The sequence below is a fragment of the Denticeps clupeoides genome, chromosome 19 (genome assembly GCF_900700375.1).
Source record: "Denticeps clupeoides chromosome 19, fDenClu1.1, whole genome shotgun sequence".
In the NCBI taxonomy this organism is placed as follows: domain Eukaryota; kingdom Metazoa; phylum Chordata; class Actinopteri; order Clupeiformes; family Denticipitidae; genus Denticeps; species Denticeps clupeoides.
In genome coordinates this window covers 15,636,626-15,659,939 of record NC_041725.1, presented here as the reverse complement: position 1 = coordinate 15,659,939, position 23,314 = coordinate 15,636,626, and the positions used below count along the sequence as shown (strand labels likewise).

At 43.6% G+C, this 23,314-nt stretch overlaps 1 long non-coding RNA gene across 1 annotated transcript; it reads left to right on the top strand.

Annotated features, from left to right (window-relative positions):
• On the top strand, positions 1 to 22,936 carry LOC114769600 (uncharacterized). The gene is made up of 3 exons (XR_003743237.1): positions 1 to 101; positions 4,947 to 5,008; positions 22,355 to 22,936. It is a non-coding gene; the product is annotated as an uncharacterized LOC114769600 (long non-coding RNA).
• The last annotated feature ends 378 nt before the right edge of the window (positions 22,937 to 23,314 follow it).

Sequence of the window (23,314 nt, the reverse complement as noted above, 5' to 3'; positions counted from 1 at the left end):
AGCAGGGGAAGCAGCAGGGCAGTGAAACGTGAGAGACGGGAACGAAAATGGCTCCGTCTCTTCTCCACCGAGGCCACGGTGCAAAAAACTGGAGACGATGGGTGAGTAAATTGTGTGGTTTTTTTTTTCTATGAATGATACACAAAAGCCTTGATCTCTTATTAGGTCCCCCCGACATATCTCGAATATTTCGATACAGAATGCACAGGGGACGTACATACAACACAGAGTTAAGATCTCCACATTCGGAAAAAGAAAATGTACTTTTTTAACGTTATCACTGCTTGTTCCAGAGAACGAGAACCACTGCGCTTTCAAAGAGCAAGAGAAGCAGTAATCCCACGTGAAAAGGAATCAACTGTACGCAGAATGAGCAGAACGCATTAAAATGCAGAGTGATAACGGTGGTGTAGACTGAGCGGGCCGCCCTGCCCCTGTCCTCTCCTCAGCATCTGCCCGTCTGCACGACCCACCTCGGTCGGCGATGCTATCTGCCCGCGAATGGCTCTCCAGCTGCACCGCCCCCGCCCCACCCCACCCCACCCCACCATGTAGCGAGAGAGAGAGCGGGCGAGCGAGCACGCGCATAGAGAGGCGTGGGGGATGTCGGGGGCAGGGAAGTGGTTAGAAACCGTTAAACCCGTGGTTGAGGAGGTAGGCCTGTGTGGCCGGTGATGGGAAAGAGTCGTTTGTGAGGTGGGGGCGGGAGCAAAGAAAATAAAGTTTTTTTTTTTTTTCTCACACCAGTAAAACAACACGCACTTTAATAAGGTAGATAAAGAGATGGCCGAGAAACAGAACCGGCCAGAGCAGCCACAGTGATTCTGTATGTGGAATTTCGTCAAGATCGAGAAGACACGGGCCCACCTGTCTACCGTACAGTGAGTTCAAACCGCAAGCGAACCAGGCAAAACTAAACCTGGTCATATCTCACTAACGCCTTTCAAAACGCTCGCCACTCTTTTTCGTTCGCCGGGTTGCGTGCCTATCCTGGCTTTTGAAGTGCTCGAAAAAACTGAAGGGGAGGATGAAGGTGTGCTTCACACTAATCCCGTTTTTTAAAGGACTACAGTGAAAGCTGCTCGAGAAGTGGGCTGCTTACATAACGAGGATCATGCAGGAAGTGCGAAGCTCTTAAGAACTCGCTTATGAGGCCTGATATCTACGGGGGTTTGGGGGGGGCACGGCTTATCTCGGGTGCGGGCACCATCCAAACTTTTTAACCCCGGCCTTTCCCGGACGTCCGTGTCACTCATTGCTGACGAGGTAGGAGAATGGGGCCAAAAATAGGGCCGGCTTTTCTCTCGCAGCCATATCTCACCATTGTTGGAGTGGCGCTAACACTTCAGATGAAGCGGGTTCGCCTCTGACCAGCGTAACAGCAGGTACCTGACACGTGAAACTTCAAATCTACCTTCCTGATCCACCACCGCATTTTACACAAAGACAGCGTTTATCTACGACACATATATGAATCATAAGTCCACAAAACAATACAGCATAGTGATATAGAAAATATGAAAACGTATCATTTATCTGAACATGACATTAAAATGCACACTGCTTGTTCTGGAGCCCAACCCATCAGCAAGTATTATTTCTTTTAAGATATTAAAATTTTTAAATGAATGCTGTTAATGCATCTGTAATTTAAAGTGATTGTTTTTATGATAAATTGGTGGTAGTAGCCTAGCAGGTAACACACTCGCCGATGAACCAGAAGGTTCAAATCCCACTTACTACCATTGTGTCCCTGAGAAAGACACTTAACCCCGATTGTCTCCAAGGGGGGACTGTCCCTGTAACTACTGATTGTGATCTGAAAAATGCTAAATGTAAATGATACACAGCAGCACAGCACACGGTGGCACACAATGAAATGTGTCCACTGCATTTAGCCCATCACCCTTAGTGAGCCATGACAGCCACCGGGGAGCAGTGTGTGGGGACAGTGCTTTGCGCAAGGGGACCTCATTGACGGATTGGGATTTGAACCATACTGCTTAATTACCCGCTAGGACACCACTTCCCAAAGCCTGGTCTCTCGCTTGCAACAACATGGCTGCCTAACACACAATAAACCTGGATGATTGGTTCTATAAAATTTGCATAAATAATACTGATTGGCCAATGTGTTTGCCGGGAAATAAGAAAAAATTGAATAAATAAGATTTGCTATAACTCAACGGACCCCCAAATCAGTTTGGGGGTGCATGATGTCAGTTTGGGGGTGCATGATTCCCACACTGGTCTATGTAGCAGTTCTCCGTAACAAAAAATGCATTTAATACGGCAGCTTCAGTCTTACGAATGAATCACGATTAACTCATTACAGAACGCGCGATTAGTGCGTTTAAAAAAAAATGCATCCATTGACGGCACAAGTGATCATGATGGGAAAAGAAACTCCGGCGCGCACAGTAGATCGGTTGTGAGGGTCGTGAATGATGCGGCGCCTTCCCGACACAGAAGACGTGTTATGTGAGTGCAGCTGGGCCTGTGTATGAAATGCCCCCCCCCTCGTACATTGGTGGTCTGCGTGGCCTACATGCTCAGCGAGGCGCACGCCAATGTTGCCGCATGCGCGCATCTCCGCGAACCCCGTCTGCGACTCCCGTTCGTAAAACCGAGATTTGCCGAGTCGAACCCTAGCATTTCCACTACTGTCAGTAATTTAATATTAACCCCAGACAGCAGGGTCATGTGATTGCACGCTTTCCCTGTTTTTCTTTATCTGGGATCGTCATTAAAAGTGTCCGTTTATCTGCACATGCTTTTAAGTGCAAGCACGACTGCGGTGGCGAGCATTTGATTTAATATTTCATAATCGAGGGGTTGGCTATTAATTTCAGCTGACTTGACAGCGTTTCAGACACACGGCTCACAGATAATCGCTTCTGCCAATTACTTTTGATATAGTGCGTGATGGTTCGTGGTGAAAGAAATATGGATCTCATGGAAGAAAACGAACCGCTGTGTCTGCCTGGATGGTTCAGCGATGGCTTTACATTAATAAATTAATGCCACGCATAAACACGAGTCCAGCGTTCATTCCGGCCTTGGCAGCGATTTGTTCGGAGGGGCTATCAGATGAAATGTCTGTGCCAGGGCACGACAATCGGCCCCGTTGCCCTGAAAGGAGGACACTGTCACACAGCGTCACTTGCTTGACAGACATTTGTTTTTAGGTCTTGCACACAGCTGATCGTTCGCAGCCGGTTCTGGGTCCCGGAGTCTCAGCGCCACTTGCATGGACAGCATGGAGCCTCCGAGGCTAATTGGTCCATTTGGACCTAAGCTGCCTCCCTTGGCAGGCCGTGGCCCGCACCGCCAGCGCCGCTGCCGGTTTAACCCGACACTAATAACGCTAAGGATGAGACGACAATGTTACCAGTGATTGGCGGTCGCCTGATAAGGGTGCTGATGTTCATGGAGCAGGCGATGATCGATTTTTTATCCTGATGCATTAACATCTGACATTGTTGCTTCATGAACTATGAATGATAAGGTAAGAAAATTGAAGTGCACCGGATGAACAATTTGAAAACTTTAATTCGTGGTGATGCTAAACTGATCAAGCCATTAATTGTCCAGACAATGCAAGCACTTTCACATGCCTTTTCACCAAATAAATACACCAGCTGCACTATTCGTTCCTCTGAAGCCAGTACCACACTCTCCATCGGCGCTTTTACAGATGAAATGCTGGTCGTCGATGCATTTCAGTGAGAGCTTGAGGATAAAACACGTATGTGCACGAACGTATTTAAACTTCACAGCGTGGCCGTCCATGGGAGCAGTAGAAGAGGCAGATTGTATCCAGCCGATGCCCCGGCCCTTTGCCCTTTTCCCCTCGGACGAAGGCGGTTCAGGTACGCCCGGCCACGGCAACTTATTCGCAGCCGTTTACCGTTTCCTCGTGCAGAGCTCCATTTCCAGCCTGCCCGCCTTTGCCGGTTCCAAGTGGGGAATAAACGCCTCCAGTCAGAGGTTCAGGGCTCACGCACGACAGCGAGGGCAGAGGACTGGCGAAAACGGCCTTTTGTCCCCGCTTCTCGTGTCTTCGCGGCTGCCGCTGGCTCCTGGGCGGGGGATGTTTTCGTGCGTCGGTGTCACTGCAGGAACTGGATGAGTGTGTGGTCAGCAGGTGGGTCTGGATGAGTCAGGACTTTACAGAACATTTCTGAGCGTCTGTCACAACGGTAGTGTTATGATCTATTTTCACAGGAAGTGACAATCATTTTCACCAAAAAAGTACACCGCGATCAAAAACAGCTTTACCGAAATAATCAACCTTAAATTAAGATTTGAGAATGCGCAGAACTCTCTGTTTTTTTTAAAGACCCTGAAACTAACTAGCTGTAAAGCTGACAAGAACCGCAAAAAATGTAATTGAATCTAGAACCTTCTCTGGGGAACCAAATTTAATATGATATTCCCTTAAACTTCCATAATACCTACAGTTTGGTGAGAATTCTGTTGATGTGCCTCCAAAAAACCATGAGAAATAGATTTTAAAAAAGTTTCTCCGGAATAGCCCCCGTTTATGGCTTCCCCACTGTCTCGGTACACCCTGGACTGATTTAAGTTCTACGGCCCGGGGGAGGTCAAACGAGCAGACAACTTCCTGCAGTTCCTGTAGTCCCCGCAGTGAATAACCAGACGGCCCCTTTATGCTCACAAGTCCCAGTGCTTTTGTCATTTGTACGCCTCGGTTCCTCCCATCGGGTGGGAGCTCATTGGCCTACTCAAACAAACAGGACAATAATGGGCCCTCCATTGTCGGGGAGTCTATTGTGGCCACTGGGGAATAGTGGCCGGGCCTCAGTGCCATAAAACTCTCCATGTGCCCTTCACGGCGGACCTCGTCTTTAATTATTCGGAGGCCCGCGCCCATAATTAGATGCCAATATAAAATCAACATGCTTTTTTTTTTTCTTCTCCAGGACTGTGGTGCAGCTGGTGCAAATGGGAAAGTCGCTAAGGAAACAGCGTTAACCGTCTCAACGTTAGTAGCCTTCCTGTGTCTTTACCGCCAAATGTGGATGAATAAAAAAATATATATCTGCCTGTAATAATGTTTGCAGTGCATCACAATTTCGGAATGGCTTGTTTTGGACTAGCTCGAGTGTGCCGGTGGAGGCCACTGTAAATATTTGACCCTATTTATGCAGTCTAGTTAGCGCCGTAGTTATGGCGGTAAGGCCGCTGGTCTATTACGAGCCCAAATGCACATTCGCTGGCAAAGAAAAGGCAGAAAATTACACCCGTGGGCTACAATGCACTTTATCTGACAGGGCTCTCATTCTGGTGTTTATCCAACTGCACAGACTGCGCCACGCATAATGGGAGCTGCCAGCACCTTGTCATTACTGCACAGAGGACACCGGAGCGTCCTTCTGCATTCAGGAGCAGTCTGACGCGCTCTGAACATGTGGACCACGAATCTAAAAAAAAAAAAAAAGAATAAGAATCGGTTAAAGTTGTCAATGGATGAGAGAAAGCCGCGCCCTCACGTACCCCTCCGTAATGTCATTAAGGGGGGGAATAAAGGGTGTGAAATTCCACAGGCATGTGAGGTCTGAGTTGTAACTACACAAGGATGGGCAGCGGAACTGAGCGCATGGCGTTAGAACTCAGACGAGAGTCAAAATGCAACAAAAGAGGTAGCGAGGAACAGGAAACTGACGTGTTGTTTTTACGGGGGCAGAATTTAAGCTTGGTTTCAAATGATCTCTTCTTCAGAATGCAGAAAATTTATCCTCGAGTGACATCCCATTACTGCAGCAAATGATTAGTTTCTGCCGGTGTCGCTTTTCTCCGTCATAAACTATTTCCAAACTGCAGAGTTCTGTCTTGCTCACCACTTTTTCTTAGAAGTTGATTGTTCTTATTGGCTGTTCACTGAGTAAAAAACAAGTAAAATACCAAATGGGACATTAAATATTTCAATAAATAATCCTTTACATTTTTAAAATTATGCAACAAGTCATTCTTTCCCATGTATCAGTCTTGTTGAAACAGTGCTGAGAGATGAGCATCGAGAGTGACAGAGGTGATCCCACTGGAACAATGCATTACAATATTACGGTCCCTTTAGCATACATCTAATTAATACGCCTATTTTGAATGTGGCCCTGTTTAAATGATGGGTCCTAAAACATTCTTTACAAAAATAGATTTTTTTTTTACGCACAGTATTACAGTAATACACACAGAATTTCCATTATCCCCCCAAAAGGAACACTTTATACTGACACACAGGTGAATGTGGGGATCTTCACTGACGTCAGGGCACCGTAAGCGATGACCTTACAACAGGTCTCGACAGCAGGTGCGCTATACAGCCGCCCACATGTTCATGTGTTCACCACGAAGGCTGCTTAGGATCGTGTGTCATAGTGAAAGAGCATTTGAAATATTCCCAGCACCTCACCAATCTAGAGAAATGCATGTACATGAAAAGTAGCTAAAGTGTATAAACACAATATGTACAAATACAAATGTCCATATATAGATATATATGGACATTTTTATCTCATTAGCAGTAAGAATGCGATTCAAGAGATCCAGTATGTGAAGTGCGGTCACAATAACTCCTCAGGGTTTAGTTTGTCATTTGATGTATTATGGGGCTAAAGAGGTCACAGTGGGAGTGCAAGTGAGAACAGACACTCCTCCAGCAAGTGTGACTAAAGCCTGGGAACCGGCGATGGGGCTCCTTCTACAAACCTCCACCCCCACTCCACGACTCCCCATACCTCCACTTGGAGTATTGATCCATCTTCTCGCTCGCTCACTCTCCCATGGCCAATGGACATGACAGGGACGTGGGGGATGGCGCCACCTGCCCCCTCACACCTCCTGACGTCCTGGTCATCTTCTATGTCTGGAGTGAGGGACCAAAACAAAGAGGTTCTGAATGTTGTCTAACCCTAATTTACAAAAGCTTCTCTTCTGTTCTACTTTTCGGTTTTAATGTTTATCTGTTTAGAATGGAAATTTTCTTTAAAAATCTTTCACATTTCTTTCACATTTTAAAGTAACCTGGCAATAACTAATAATTCTGCACAACATTCATTTAAATTTAATTTTTTTTATTTATTGGAAAGCCTGGCTACTGCTTACAAATGTGAATAAACCGTCGTATTCATTTATTTAACAATCACTGAATTATTACAATATAATGCTGATTTCTTCAGCATTTTTTGTTGACCCAACAATTCTGACTCGTTGTCACAGCCACAACAAGCTGCCAAATGTCATTATAGCTGACAACAGGCCTGAGCATGTTAAAACAGGGCGATTGGACGCGATGCGCAGCACCCATTTACACGCAAATATCTGAAGTGGGCGCATTCGCTCGCAACTTGGCCGTGGTCTTTCGGCACTGAAAATATGCGAAGGCATTTAACTACAAACTCACACGCGTGTTGAAGATTTACTCTGTTACATGCTGGGAAATTGTTATTGGGGTGATTTCTGGAAAAGACATTTCTATTCCCATTTGTTTTTTCATATCGACCTGAATTGTCGATGGAGGTTTGCTCTGCAGCCAACCAAGTGGGGGTGTGTGTGTGTGTGTTTGTGTGTGTGTCTTGTCCACGCCTGCAGCTGTGCATCGCATTTTTGATGGAGGAGGATGCGACGCAGCTGCTGAAACAGGCTGTTTGCTCCTCGCGGGGATGCAACCCGGGGTGCTGCTGTCATTCTGGAACCACCAGAATGACAAAACGGCAACGTGTTTATTCATTTTCAGATCTCCGTTCATTTTAAATTCCACCTCGCACACATAAATAGTCACATTTTATGTACTGAATTACACCTTCACTGTTTTTTTTTTAATAGGTCGTTTTATTTATAAAAGCACAGCACCGTTCATTGCCAAGCTTGGTCAGTTTGTGCAGAAACGAAGCGAAGAAAGAACGGAGGCCCGTAATGCACGCTCGGTTAAATATAACCGAGTTGCACCTTGTAAAGCAAATGCGATCTGAAAAGCAGGCAAAGTGAAGGGGACGCAGCTGTCGCCGGGCCGCGCCGTTTCGTTTTTTTTATTTTTTTTTTTAAAGCAGGCTGCCCCTAATGATTCGAGACAGTTGGCGATTACGTAAGGAGCACTTTAAGGCCATTCCACTGCTCCGAGGAGCACAAAAGCTCACAGGCGCGCAATGCGTGAGCACAGGGCCATGTGTACACCCCCTCCTCCAGCGGAGCACACACACACACAGATAGTACACACACACACACACACACACATTCTAACACATATACAGTAGCACAGACAAGGGGGCGAGAGTGTCGCACACCCAGAGAAAGAGAGGGAGGGGACACAGGAAGGAACGGGGCAAACTGAAGTGGTGCAATGACACATCTGGTAACGTTATAGAAGCGTATCGGGAGAATCTTATCGTGAAAGGGCGCGTTTTTGATGTGTCACTTTTCATAAAAAACAAAAGGGACGCCCTGGCGTGCCCGTTTCCAGGAAGGTGAGTCACCGGCAGTCAACAGACATCAGACAAGCTGATCTAGCTCTTTCACAAAGGATGAGGGGCATCGCTCTCGCCATTCTACGCTCGAGAGAGAACAGGTTTCGACCGCGCTTAATAGCGAGAGCCAGCCCGGGAGAAGCGTTCTGTTCCGAGGAATCAGCACACGCGCTCCACATGCATGCGCACGTGCATGGAAGTGCATGGAAGTGCACGATCCGCACGGTCGGCCATCTTTCCAGCCAGCGCTGGCTGGGTGGAGATGAGACAACTGGTGATTACGGAGCGGGGATTTCTGTGGGCTGGAATAATCCAGCGATCCATGCAAATTCAGACAGACTGTGATTTTAATCAGCATGGAAGAAGCATAATTGTGCCGGGATATAATTAACGCTCGCTCGGCCTGGTGACGGAAACAAAAGCGTTCGGTTCACACTGGTAGATCTCATCTTCTAAAATCACCATACGAAAAAGTAACAACTGCATCATCCGTAAAATAAAGAAACTCTCGTTGCTACGATATTTGAATGTTTGTTAATGTCTCACTGCGAGAAGGATTATTGGTTATTGTCCTCTGCGGTCCTAGGGCACTAGTGTGTGAATATAAAATGGTAAGGGTACAATAAGGAATTGCTTTGAGGGATTTTACTGGATGTGGAGACATCCAGTATCATTTCACATTTTGGAAAAAAAAAACGGACAATTCAATATTATAGCTTCTGTATGGAGTTGAAAGACGTTATTAACGTTTGCTGTGTTGTGTAGTGAAAGATTTGTCTGCTTTCCTCTTGTACCAGGACTGCACTTCAACACTGAATATTTCAGAATATTTCTCACCCCTGGTTTCAGCATGGTGAAGTGTTCCTTTTAACTTGTGCCAGATGAGCATTATTTCAAATAGAGGTGCGCCGATATGTGGGTCACGCATTAATATTGGAGGGACCAGAGATCCCTGGCACTCAGCAACGAATAAACGGCACAAAAGAAATGAATGAAAAACATCAGTATTGTCAGTCGGGTCAGGATCATTGTACTGCCATGTTCTAGAAACTTTAAGAAATCACATTATGCCCTGATGACCCGAAATGGACCATGCATGCATCCTCCGCACGGTCGTGTCATTTTAAACGGATTTAGCGCTTCTGAATGATCTGTGGATGCTATTATTAGCGTCTATCACATCCCACTTCCACAGCCGTACAGTGCTGTTGGCTGCACCTGTCCTGCTGCCTTCAATTTGCAATTAAAATTTACGGAGAAGAGAACGAGGGAAACGAACTTTCGCTGAAAACGGATCGTGTTGATGCACAATACTGTGTGTGTGTGTGTGTGTGCACGCGCGCTGTTCTTTAACTCAAAGCACCGTCTCTGACACCAGGTAGCTAATCACCTTCAGAGGGATGTTCGGAGCCGCGAATTCTGGGCTCTGGAGCTTTGGGGCTCGGCGGCACCCCTCCGTCGCCTCATCTGCTTCCAGTCTGAAATATTTATAAATGTCACATAATTAGTCAGCGGCACCGAAACTGTACATTTTCAGAGGGAACAGAGAGGTAACAACCTCTCCGAACAGACAGAGCTCCATTTCTTTCCCAGACAGGTTAACGGTCACCCAAAAAGGGGTCAATTGGACCCAGAATGCCATTAAAATCATTGTTACTTCTGTTCTCCTGCGATTATGGAACAATTGCTCCCCTTGAACCACGTTATTGTGATTATTGTAATTATGTAAAGCATCCATGATTGAGTGGACCGTGCTTGATTCACAAAATCATGTAAATCCCCCTCCCCATCACAATGCGGCGGGTGCAGATTAACGTACGGGCCTCTCACGGCCCTATTCCGTTCTATTCCAGTGCCGGGCCTGGTGACGGTTACTTGTTCATAAGAATAAAGCCTTTTTATTCATATAAATAAACCTGTCTGTAAATAACAGCACATCGCACCATATCTTGATGAGGGCTTCATCTTCAACAATGGCAAAACCAGTCAAATAATTGACACAATTGCACCGGGCGCGGCCGCGGTTGCCTGCTCCGTTTATGAATCATAGGCAATATGGAAATGTTTTTCCGCAGTAACTCGGCCGGATGCAGGTTGTTTTCCCGCTGCTGCGGCTCCATTTCAAAACCATTTGTTAATTCCGAGTGGATTAGCTTCCCCTCAGCCACGCGAAGAAGGAGAAAAAAGCTCCCTGGTGCTGAAGAGCTTGTCAAGCCGGCTCCTTATCTCCGAGAGGGATTTGAATAAGTCCTGAATCGCTTCTTTTCACAAAACCCTCCACCACCGGCAGCACAACCCCCACCCAACCTATCCCACCGCCACCACCCCACCTCTCCTGATTCTCGTCACATGATCTCGCGATGGGGAGGGGTTCTGCCGCCGAGAGAGATTAATTTTCATATCATAAATATCACTGTAGCGGTCTCGGGGGCTGCGGAGAAATAAATACCTTCCAGTCCCTCAAGATCATTTCCAGGAAACGTTGATCTAATTCCCTCAGTGTTCTACAACACTCACAATAGCTTGAATGTACACTGAAATGAAACAACGTCCTTTGAAAGTCCCCTCCACGTGTCCTTTGCATTGGGTTCCATTTCCATCCCAGACACCGTGTCTCTGGGACGTTAATTTCTACTGCTTCTTCCACTTCTACAAAGGCGAAGGCAGAGCGCCATGCGCCAAGGGCGAAATGGGCTGAAATCATCGCACACACCAACCGAACTAGCACTCGCTCGCCATGATGGTTGGAAGCAAACGCAGTTGACTGTAGTAGTCTGCTGTTTTGATGTTAATGTTACAGGCGATTGCAATACGGTCCGAATAAGGGTGTCTGCTGTTTGCCGTTAAAGCTAATGTTAGAATGTCATGGTGGGACCAATCAGAAAAGTCCAGCCAACATCTGGGGCGTGTTCTGTGTTTGCTTGGGTTTTATCTCTAATACTGTATAAAAGTATTAGTTCGTTTTGTCCAGTTTCCCATTAATCCTTTATAAAGTCATTAATATTTTAATAGACGAAGTAGAACAAAGTTCCGCTGACTGAAATCACAAAGAGGACTTTCCCCAAGGGTCCAACAACCAGCCAGTCTAAGTGGTAACACATCAATTACTTTTAATCTTTAATATTCTTTATATCCCAAGCTGCCCTTCCTTGTAACCCTTTACACGACTGCTGCACCATAGAGGAAAGTAAAGCATGTATCTCAAACCAAGGCAATGCATTTGTCATCTCGATAGGTCTGTAAACCGAACCTTTTGACTGTCTCTACGCCCGTTCAGATCCGACACCAGAAGGGAGCGCACAACTGTAAAATTTACGAGCGAACAGAAAGAAGTGTAACCAAAGACGGGATGGGTGGCGGTGAGAAAAGTCTCATGGCTCTTTAACAGTTTTAGTATCTTCGCAAACTGCCCACGAAACAGGCTCATGCATTCATACGTCCCGCTCCGTGGAAACACGAGCCCGAGCGGGATGAAGTTACTGGTGCGCTGAACCCCACATTCCTTTACCTACTCGTGTGCGCTCCCATTCCAGGGAGGGATGCCATAATTGTTTTGTTTGCATATTTCAGTATTTGTATGTGAGCGCTCCATTCATTCACTGCCATTTAGAATTCTATAAAATAGGCCACAAGAGACAGGGGGGCCCTTTGTTCCAGGTTTGGAGGGAGAATTAAATTTCGCCGGGCAACTCTACAGAGGACGTAATGTTGAGCACATGAATGTGTACATAAGCAAATGCTGAAAGGCAAGAAGATGAGTTCGCAGCTAATATAAGCAGGGGTGACCTCGAGCCGAGAGAGATCGCCTGCCATTCCTGTCAGTTTATTTATTTACTTGTTTCTTTTTTGATCTTGTGGTCTTGTGCTAAATAATGTCCCCATTTTTTGCTGCAGGAGCATGCCAGCGTGGGGAACAGATGTGTGACATTCCCACTAAGCGCTGCAGAAACTTGCAGAAAACAGCGTTTACCTGACGCCCTTATCCAGAGCGACTTACAATCAGTAGTTACAGGGACAGTCCCCCCCTGGAGACACTCAGGGTTAAGTGTCTTGCTCTGGGATTTGAACCCGGGTCTTCTGGTTCGGGTCTTCAGGCGAGTGTGTTATCCACTAGGCTACTACCACCCTAAGGCAATGCACCCGTTCTATGAAATGCACCGTTCTCAGGAGAAAGTGCTACATTCACTACCTTCCGCACGTCCCTTGTACTTTATCACCTGCGCCTCCCTCACCAGCAACTGTAGAACAATTTCACTGTGTTGTATTGCACACTTTATGCGACAATAAAAACCTAACAGCCGTAACCTATATGTATATTTTCATAATGATGATCTCAGTTCTTGTAGAACATGAAATTGTTGCCACATTTACTTTTTAATCATTATTATTTGTGTTTTTAAAACACCCCCTAGAATCATTTCAGAGTAACTGTTGGGAATATTATACACACGCACACACACATACAGTATTGTATGTTGTCTGTCTGCATATATTTAGATTAGTTTTAGAAATGTAACTTTCTCTCTGCGTGACGTTGAACGCACTGCATCTGAATGACTATTCTCAGTCTTTCTGTCTTTCATCACTTTTGAACTGTACTGCCATCTACAGGCAGGTTGTGAGGTGAGGGTCAGCAGAAATACGATGGTCAGATGGCGTGTGGTGCAGAAGTGAAACTAGATCGGTGGATCGGCCCCATGATGTGGATCTGCCCAATAACGGGATTGATTCCTGCTTGCACAATGCTACACCCGTCCACCAAGTTTCACGAAAATTCGCCTGGTCTTTTTGGTGTAGTCCTTCAAGACATTGGAAGTATGTCCCCAACCGGGAAATGGAATTTCGAGATTAGACTCAATGTACGAATGTTGTTCCGAGCATTACAGTTCCAAGAAAGTCAGCACGCACAGAAAGATATAACAAACGATTCCACAGAGCTGATGAGTAATATCATGACAGATGTTCGTGAGTCACAGCCGTGGATTTTTTCATGATCCCATCATCATCAACGCAGTTCATGAAGAACCTGAACACAACGCAGAGTTAATGTCATGTCTGGAAGAAAAGACTCTCTCATGGCTTCACATTGAAGGGCTGTCCAGGGCTGTCAGGTTTAATGTAAGCAATTCGTTGCGCAAAATTCCCGAGCATTAAATGAAATATACTGTACCTTAGAACAATAGTTCAAATTGGAAGTCGTATTGGAAATATACATATACAGGTTTAAGACTATTATCCATAAACAACAGAAAAGTCAATACTGTAGCAAACAAAACTGAGAAAACTGAGTTTATGAGTCCATGCACTTCTGAACCCTGCAAGATGCCACATTTGAAAAACTGGGCAAAATGCAAATTGCACAGATGCAGCGCCTTGAAAGACAAATGCTAGCCATGCAAAGCCATACGAGTGTCCGTGGTCGAGAAGACACTTGGTCAGTTTAGAAGGTTTCATGTGAACACAATATGGCAGCACATGTAGCTGCAAAGTAAACTCATGGCTGGCTTTGATCTGGGAAACCGTAACATTTTAAATGTTGTAAAATCTTCGTTTTATGTATTTGCATACTGGAAACACCCAGGATCACAGAGGATTTAATACAATTGTTCTTTTTTTACCACCTGCTCATTAATTTTTCACAGCATCATCGTTTTTGTTACATTTCTATTTCTAAGTAGCAATAACTGTAACAATGTCAGCCAGATGCATCGCTTCAGTTCTGAACTGGACAAAATTGTAATTGTTGCTACTGAACAGGCATTCACCGTTTCGCCGCAAAACGACCAATAAAGTGTTGTTGGGGAACAACGTGATATCCTCCTAAAGGTGAGATCCTTTATCATTCAGAAAGCTGGAGTACATCCAGTGGCTCTATTCGCAACAATCGATTTGAGATGTGAGATAATACTGTATATTAATTCTGTAAATAAGTGTATTGTATACACTTGTCTTCAGAGTGCATTGCACAAAAATTACATTAAACAATACTTTTATTATTGTTTTTTTTTACATATTTATCTAATAATCACTCAAATATACAAACTGTGTGCCATGTAGTCTCATAAAGTGGAAGACCAGAGGTTCTTCATTGGCTAATACTGTGATAGGTGCTTCATCCTCGAAAGCACTAACAAAAACGTTAAAACCATTAAAAACCTTGTCCAATGGGCACCTTATGATGCCAGAATGTAGAGCAATGAAACTTGCATGCATCGATCACTGCAGAATTGGTTGAGGCAAAATTTGCTTATGCTTAACTTTGCCAATGCTGGGAAACGTCACTTTGGTTCTGGGAAATTAGGTTTTGCCTTCCGGTGTTTAGCTTCCATAGTGCACGTGAGCGAGGTGGGTGTTGAATCTATTCTTTCCAATGAAATGTGCATGACAATATAATGATGTGCAGAATTTTTTGCTTCTTTGCATTTTCTCCTTGCCGTATTTTGAAGCTGTGAGTGCAATAAGCAGGTGTACCTTTTCACAAACATAACCTTTCTTTTTCCTTTTAATATTTTTGTAAACAGAGACATACATTTTTATTTCTTGAGTATTGACACCAATGCATGCCATGACTCTTTGAATATTGCTCATATGGTCCACAGGCATGTGGTGAGGCAAGAACACAATTTCGGACTCGGTCTGAAATAGCACTCTCTGGTGCAGTGTCCTGGTGGGGAGCATGAGGTTCAGCCTTCCACCCAGTCTGACTCTGGGACCTTTTCCAAACAACCAGTGGAAATTCTGAACACAGATGAACACATATAGGCTGGTCTGGCATCTGTAGCTCTGTAACCGCGTACGATGAGCTACTGAAAGATTTGCCGAATTATGGTTTACTTTATGAGATGTGGATTCCAAACATAATAGCCTTTTCACACCAATATCCATCAGTGCATTTGGTACATTTTAAAAAGTCTGACAATTTATGACTATTTATACAGTAATGAGCTTTAACTATTCTGCTAATGATCTTACCTAGGCTGAAACAGAAAATACTTAAAAGGCTACTTTTTAAATCAAATAAAACTATTTGCTATGTGAAATAGCTACTGCTGATAGAAAGCAGAAAACAGACGTTCATTATGAAGAGAACGGTTCCATTAATTGAAACTACTGATGCATTTGTGTAGATTTCAAGGCATTTGGCAAAATATATTGCTTTGCGTATAGATTCCACAAATTTGTGCATTTATTCCAACAAATAAAACTTTTATTATTATGTAAAATTAACATTTTAATACTGTTTTTGTAAAAAACATTAGTTTCACTTCCTCTTTACCCAAAGTTCATTGAGATCATTTACGTAATTGGTGGTTTACTGTTTACATAGATGTTTGCACTTCCTTTTGGGTTGTGTTGTTCCCATTTTGCGAGCTGACAGATTTGCACAACTGCTAATTTCCAGTGTGAATCACTCTGCTGCCCACACTGCCTCCTCACAGTAATGTTTGTTTGTGTGACTGAAACAACTCAGGTCCAACTTGAGTTTTTTTTTCTGAACTCTTGAGCCAATTTCTAGGCAATTTCAATGTGGCAGACCAAAAAAAATCCAGTGTGAAAATAATTATTTTTTTATTCAGGAGAAATAATTCGGTTGCAGTCTTGCAAGTAATGACCCTTCAAGATCCCCAGTCTTTCTAAAGCCATAGGCAGTGACTAATTACTCTGCAGTTAATGACTACTTCAGATACAGTATGTGAGGGTGTCAAACTTTAGTCTAGTAAAAGTCCTCTAGTGTATGAGTTTGCATTAGTTAGCCTTGTCTCTGACCTTATGACCTTTTAAAAACTCTCCAGCAAGGAGCTTTTTCATGCACAAGCATCTGGATCCTAACATTTTTGGGTGGCATTGGATGGAAGATATCATGGATACAAAAAGTATACACAGCCATGTAAACACCCATGATTGGGTGAAAAATATGACACAAAAATGAACTATCAGAACTTTCCCCAGTTTTAATGTGTAAACCTGAACTTTTAATTACAGCATCGGATTCACGCCTACCATAACTTAAAGAGTTAATTAAAAATAGGTGAGCTGAACAACTTCGTTATATTTCATTTATCTGAATGTTTCTTTTCGCTAAATAAAATTCACCACTTTTTCACGATGTTGTGTGCCTTTGCACAGTTGCTTATGACCTACGACCCTAAACATTATTTTTGCAATGAATGGTAATTCATTAATGTAGATAAAGATAAAAAGTATCGACGGTAAAGACTGATAAAAAAGAAGAAGAATAATCAGTCTGTCTGCCACAGCACGTCAGCATTTTTATCTCTCCCCTTCACGCCTCCTGTGAGAAATAGGAGCAATATTTATAGACCCTCTTCAGGCAGTGAGAGGCATGGCTGGGGGGGACGTCCAGCTTAATATCCGGCCTTTATGGCTCAGCCTGACGCGTATCAGAGCTGATCTCAGGGCCTCTACAAGCATTCACACCATCGGAAGTTCTGCTCTTTGCAGAAGCCGTTTAGCAGTAAATCTTTGTCAAGAGAACAAACTGAGGGAAGTGAATGGGAGACACCACGTGTAGCCGCCTCCCAGAGGCCTAGCAGATGCATCTGCAGTGAGACTTGCATGGCAGGCATCCATTTCACCTCGTCTGACCCTCTTTAAGTGGGGTTTGAGGCTTTTTTCTTTTTCTTTAACTCCATCACTCACTGTTTAAAAATACTCTACGCCAAAGGCATAAATTTACAGAAGGCCTGCATTGGGGCAGATTTCAACAGTGAGGTTTCCACAGAAACGCTGGCAGTTTGTCACCCCACTTTCACCATCGAGGTCGCATATTGAAACAGCAGCGCAACCCCTTAACTACTCTGGGTTGTGTATAGAGTGGACAGTTTGCAAAATGACATTTTATGTCATTCGTAAATCACTTGAATGCTGAAATAATGCATGTGGAACCTTTAACTTGTGAACTTTAATTTGTGTAATCTTGCTGTGAATTATTGTAAATTTGCTCAGTTCACTTTGCTATGCCTTTCGTTTGAATGCTCTATAAAAACCCTTTTTTTAATGCCATGTCAGCTGAAGGATGAGGCACAGACAGGCGGCAGGTTGAAAATGGGGGTGAGGTTTTTTAATTTAAATGGCGCAGTGGAAAAACAAAGCACACACAGCATCACACGAGTCAAAGCACGACAGAGTCCTAATCACCAACACCAATATGCTTGTGCGTAATCAAGACATGCACACACTGAATTAGTGCCACCTGGTGGGCCGGGGCACCATGGCTTCACAACTGTCACCTGCCATTATATAACTTTTGCAGGCAAGAGCTGCATTATGCTTTATGGCACCGTGGTAGTTGTGATTCAGAAAAAGCAGAACCCTGAAAGGTCGGCTCATTAATCCCTGCATTGGTGGGCAGAAAAAAATAAAAAGGGCTACACTTCTCACACTACCATGAAAACCTACATTCATATCATGTGCCGCTGTTTTTAAAGCGCTACTCAAAGTGCGATTTGTATTTATGAGTGAGATGGGGCGCCCGGGAAAACAGTGAATATCAAAGTGGCACAAGCGACCTGTGGAGATGTAATGCTGAACATTAACATCGAAGTCATTGTCACATCTGAACAAATAATTCACATCAGTTACATTAGCAATTTGCTCATCTGATGCTGCCATAGGCTTGGGCTGCTCTCACACGTAGACGCTCTCAACTGAGACGCTTCACATTGTCGTGTTGCTAAATATGCCCGTGGTGGGCATGGCTGCCATGCAGGGAGCACTGGAGTGGCAAGCAAACCACTGTTTCTCACTCACATCTGCAGAGTAACCTTAAATTGACATTAACTTGACATGAAGTTGACTGTCATTTGCATAAATGCAATTGATTGGCCAGAGGATTCCTATGGAAATGGATTTGACTGGCTGGCACTTGCCCACCGGATTGCTTCGTCTAACAAGTGGGGAATAATAGATATAGTTTGAGAATCACCACTTTTATGTATTGAATACATGCTGTAACGGACATGAATGAAGATCAGATGAATCCGACGACTGAGAAGAGTGTGATATGCACACCAACGCAGATCACAGTTTTCAACCACCAGACCTCTTCACACAAATTCTGTTGCAGCAATTAGATTTTTTAAATCAATATTTCCAGGAAAACCAAGCAAAGCCTAGACAGAGAGCAGGCTGATCGATGTTGGAAGGCACAGCTGATAATGAAGGAAACTCTTGACGCAATTTAGATGTACATGCTAATTTTGCAGACTAATCTATTTTATGCTCTATTTGCACATTAATTTCCACACTCTTTTCCTCCAATAACAATAAAAAAATTAAAACAGCTATAATAACCACTGTAAATATAATAAATATTCCACATCATCCGTTAGCAATGTCGCCCCTAGTTTCACAATTTTTTTTTTTTTGCACATTTTACATTTCTCATTAACACCTAACACTATAAATGCTGTAGCAACCCCCATCATGCCATTAGCCTGTCTGCACCTCACCATGTGTCAGAGGTCATCTGAGGGGTGGATGGTCCTCTCAGAAATAAAAATTGAGATTCAGAGCTGGATTATTGTTCACTGGAAGAATCAATTAATTCCTCCCAACAGCTGAAATCATCACTTGTATCTCTCAATGATAGAATTTTGAAAAATTAAGAATAACGTTCGAAAACCGTGGTCATTGCCCACACCTCAGCGCCTCCTGCTGGACTCCTCTGGTACGTTTTTCATTGTCTATTCAATGGGCTTTTTTCCCCTAGTAAGTCTTTGTTCTGTCTCGTCCTGATTATTTTCACTGCTTCTTCTAACCTGACTCTCCCTTAAGTGTCCCCACAGCCTGGGCTGTAATATATTAATATTTTGTATTTCTTAAATATTATATATTTCTTACAAATGTTAAAGAAATTATAGGAAATAGTAGGATTACAATGTTGTGCCCATTTTGTACACAGCTATGGACTGATGTGAAACATACCCCCTTGAATATTGAACATCCAGGAGCCCCGCTGAGTCCAGGGTCCCCGAAACTTTGAATGAAGAATGGGGCCAAGGGCTTTGTGCTTCATCCCTATTCTTCTGTTCACTCAGCCAACATGTGAGTGGATATTTTCCTTTTACAGGATGACCCGGTCTCTCACATCAAGGAGGACAGGATTTGACTTTAGCAGTCTTTCCTAGTCCTGCATGTCACTAAGTTTCATGTGAAGCAGCTGCTCCAGTCTTTCAGTCAGGGAAACACACTAGTGTGAGGTCACGGTGACATTGACCTTTGACCACCACAATCTAATCAGTTCATCTTGGAGTGCAAGTGAACATTTGTACCAAATTTGAAGAAACCCCCTTGGGATATCATGTTCACAAGAGTGGGACCGACAGAGAGAAAAACATAATTACACCAGATACGGCTGCTGCGATCGTGGGGGCATAACAATTTTACGAGGGATAGTTGTTCCACAATGATGATATACTTTACGCGATTATCACTGGATACCGCTGGTGCAATCCGTAGAAACAGAAACCCTCTAGCGCTGCATCTGCTACGCCTCAGAGGCAACAAGCATTAGCCCCTCCCCAGCAGGTCACCCTGGGCATCCAGAGAACCAGGTCAGGGGTCAAAAGTCAGGAACATGGACCTGTGAAACATGCAGATATCAGGCAGAATTTGAAAGTTTCAAAGGGGAATTCTGGGAGAGGTCGAGCCAAATATAAGGAGAATAATCCCCGCCTTTCAAAAGGCTAAGGCCTTGAAGACAGACAGATCTGGTGTTACAAAAAAGGGTCAAAGGGCAGGACCATTAGTCTGGGTATGAAGGTTCCTGTACTAAGAGGAATGAATCATGATGTAGCCACAAATTAAATCAAACAGTGAGAACGAGAGGGGTGTAGGTGGCATTTCTCTTTAAAAAAAATGAAAAAATGAAATGAAATCCAAAATGAAAAATCACATGTAACAGGCCAAGCAATACGATAGGTCATCCAATAAAGAAACTATTGATAAATCCTGTATCTGTCCTGAAGTGCAGGTTTATTCAGCACCCGTGATTTATTGTCACTTATTACAGTTTTGGGCCTGCAGTTACAGTGCTGCATGCTGTTATTAAGTGTTACAGTAAAATAACCCTCATCTGTAGTATTGTTGATGGAGTTTGTGTGTGTGTGTATGTGAGAGAGAGAGAGAGAGAGAGAGATACTCATTGTACATGCTTCGGGAAGGGGCATGACCACAAGATAAAGCAGGCTATGTGGTATACTGTGGATGTGTGTGCACGGACGGAAAAAGAAAACAGTGTGTGAATTTTTTTAACACAAAGAACAGTAAATGGTGGAAGGACCAGCTGCGGGAAGGGGGGGCACGGGGCAGAAAATCTGGCCATTGAGGCCCGGAGAACGCTGCGCTTGTGTCGCAGCTGAACACGTCCTTTGTATGAGACATGTATGGGCTTTGTGAGGGACCTGGGACGACGATGTCTTGCACGGCTCACAGAGATGCGACATGACAGGGCTGCTCATCCAAAAATATCACATCATTCTTTATTTATTCATTTGTTTGGTTAGTTCTGCTATCACTTGATACCTTTAATTGGTAGAGGTGGGACATCTGAAATCAGCTGCCTAGCTTTCCAAATTCAATTATAACATGACAGGCCCTGACCGGTCTGCAGCTATGCAGCTATGGATCTGCCCTATGACCTCTTTTTACTAGGTCCTGGCCACAAGGAACGTGCCATGGGATAGTTGGAGATGCGGCGAGCCATCAAAGCCGAGCCAGCATTGTATTCACACCCAAGTTTCAGCAGATCTGTACACTGCCATTCAAAAAAGGGGACACGTGTACCTACTCTTTGGAGGTTATGGAGACTAAGATGGAGCCATTTTAAAGAAACCAATAAAGAAACACAATTTGTGTTTTTTTGTATCAGGAGTAAGTGAAGTATGCTTGAGTATGTTTTTTTTTTAGTATGTTTCTCTTCTTTTTGCCTTCATGGCTGCTTTGTTCACTATTGTCATCATGAAAAGCCGCTTCGTGAGATGCTCATTAACACGAGTGAATGATGAAAAAGTGCTCAGCATGAACGGTTGGAAACCGTCCCCCTAGTCCAACCTAAGTTGCTGGAGAGAAGATAAAAGTGTGAAATCCTGCCACCACAGCAGAAGCTCCCTGATTTGGAGAGACGCCAAAATTAAACTTTTCGCCCTGTTTGCTTTTTGTTTATTACGCAACCTCACATAACCTGTTATTGAGGAGTTTGTGTGTGTGTGTGTGTGTGTGTGTGTGTGTGTGTGTGTGAGAGAGAGAGAGATAGTCATTGTACATGCTTCGGGAAGGGGCATGACCACAAGATAAAGCAGGCTATGTGGTATAGTGTGGATGTGTGTGCACGGATCTGTGTAGCCCTGTGACTAGTTTTTTTCTATAATGTAAAAAAGTAAAATAAAATATATGTTCTCAAGTGTTACAAAATTCCATTAAGGCATCAAGAGTCCTGTCAAAAGCACAAATTATATATATATATATATACACACACACACACACACACACACACGTTTGAGAACATATATTTTATGATTAAAGTTTGAAAATCCCCTTTATTGGCTTGCAGTTGTGGGTGGACTAGCTTGGTTCCACAGGACCTGGGCTTTTTTCCTGACTCGTCTGTGGCCGCACTGCATGATATGCATGTGTGTAACAGGAAAGTATTAGTTTCGTCTCAACCTGTCGGCTCACATATATGCGGCACGCAAGTGAGCTATTGATGTTTTTGTTATTATCGTTCATTTGATGCGCCATGGCACAAAGAGACTTGATCTTATATAAAATATACATACATATATAAAATTGCTTAGTTTTGGTAATTTTATATGAAGAAAAGTTATATCTATAATATTTCTGTCTAGGCGAAGCTTGACCATTCTCCTGATCTGTGGACCTGGTCTTCACAGCCACGGCCACGGCTGCCGGCTCAAGTTTCATGAGTGACACACAGTAAAACACCGGTACACAGGTAAAACAGGAAAAAACTACAGAAACTACAGCATCCTGTCCCAGCTCAGGAAATCTACTTCAGGCTTAAATACACTTAGAATTAATGTTACCAATGCGCCGTGATATATGTACGACGAAAGAATTTGTCAAAATTGAAGCATTCTGTCACAGTGAATATTTTAGCCTTGCCGTAATGTAAATAAACCAAACAAAGCCATTGTCAGTAGCAATATAGTAAAGTAAATCTATTCACCTATAAGCATAAATTTGACATATGAGTTTAAAAGAGCAAATGAACATGTTTTTAACTACTGGAATGTGAATACATGGTTTCCTTTTTTTCAGTGTAGAGGATTTTATCTGATGACTGCTGCCACCTAGTGGCTGAATATGCTGAAAATTATCATTGTGGAACTCCCTCGCACCTTCCTGCGTGGTTGTGAAATAACCTGAAACAGCAACATATAAGCATATAAGCGTAACCGTAATCTATTGTCCTGAGATAGAGTTGCTTTTTTATAGTATTTTAGAATGGTTTTGATTTTAGCTGCAATTTATCTCCCAGTAGGAATTTAATAAATGTGACTTTATGACGTTGACACATTAATACATTTCAGCTTGCCTACAGTAACACACAGTGTGTCCATTCGGTATTTTCTTTTAGAAAGCAGAAGAATTTCATTACAAAGTGTATCACATACATATTTGCACTCCTTACTAGTTGTTACATCCCCCTTAAGGATGGCATCAGTCATGCTATGGTCTGTTGTCCCTGTCCCTTGTCCCCTGTCCCCTGTTCCAAATATTACATCACAACATCACGATTAGCTAATTTTTTAATGAAAATGCAATGCAAGAGCACTACCTCTTGC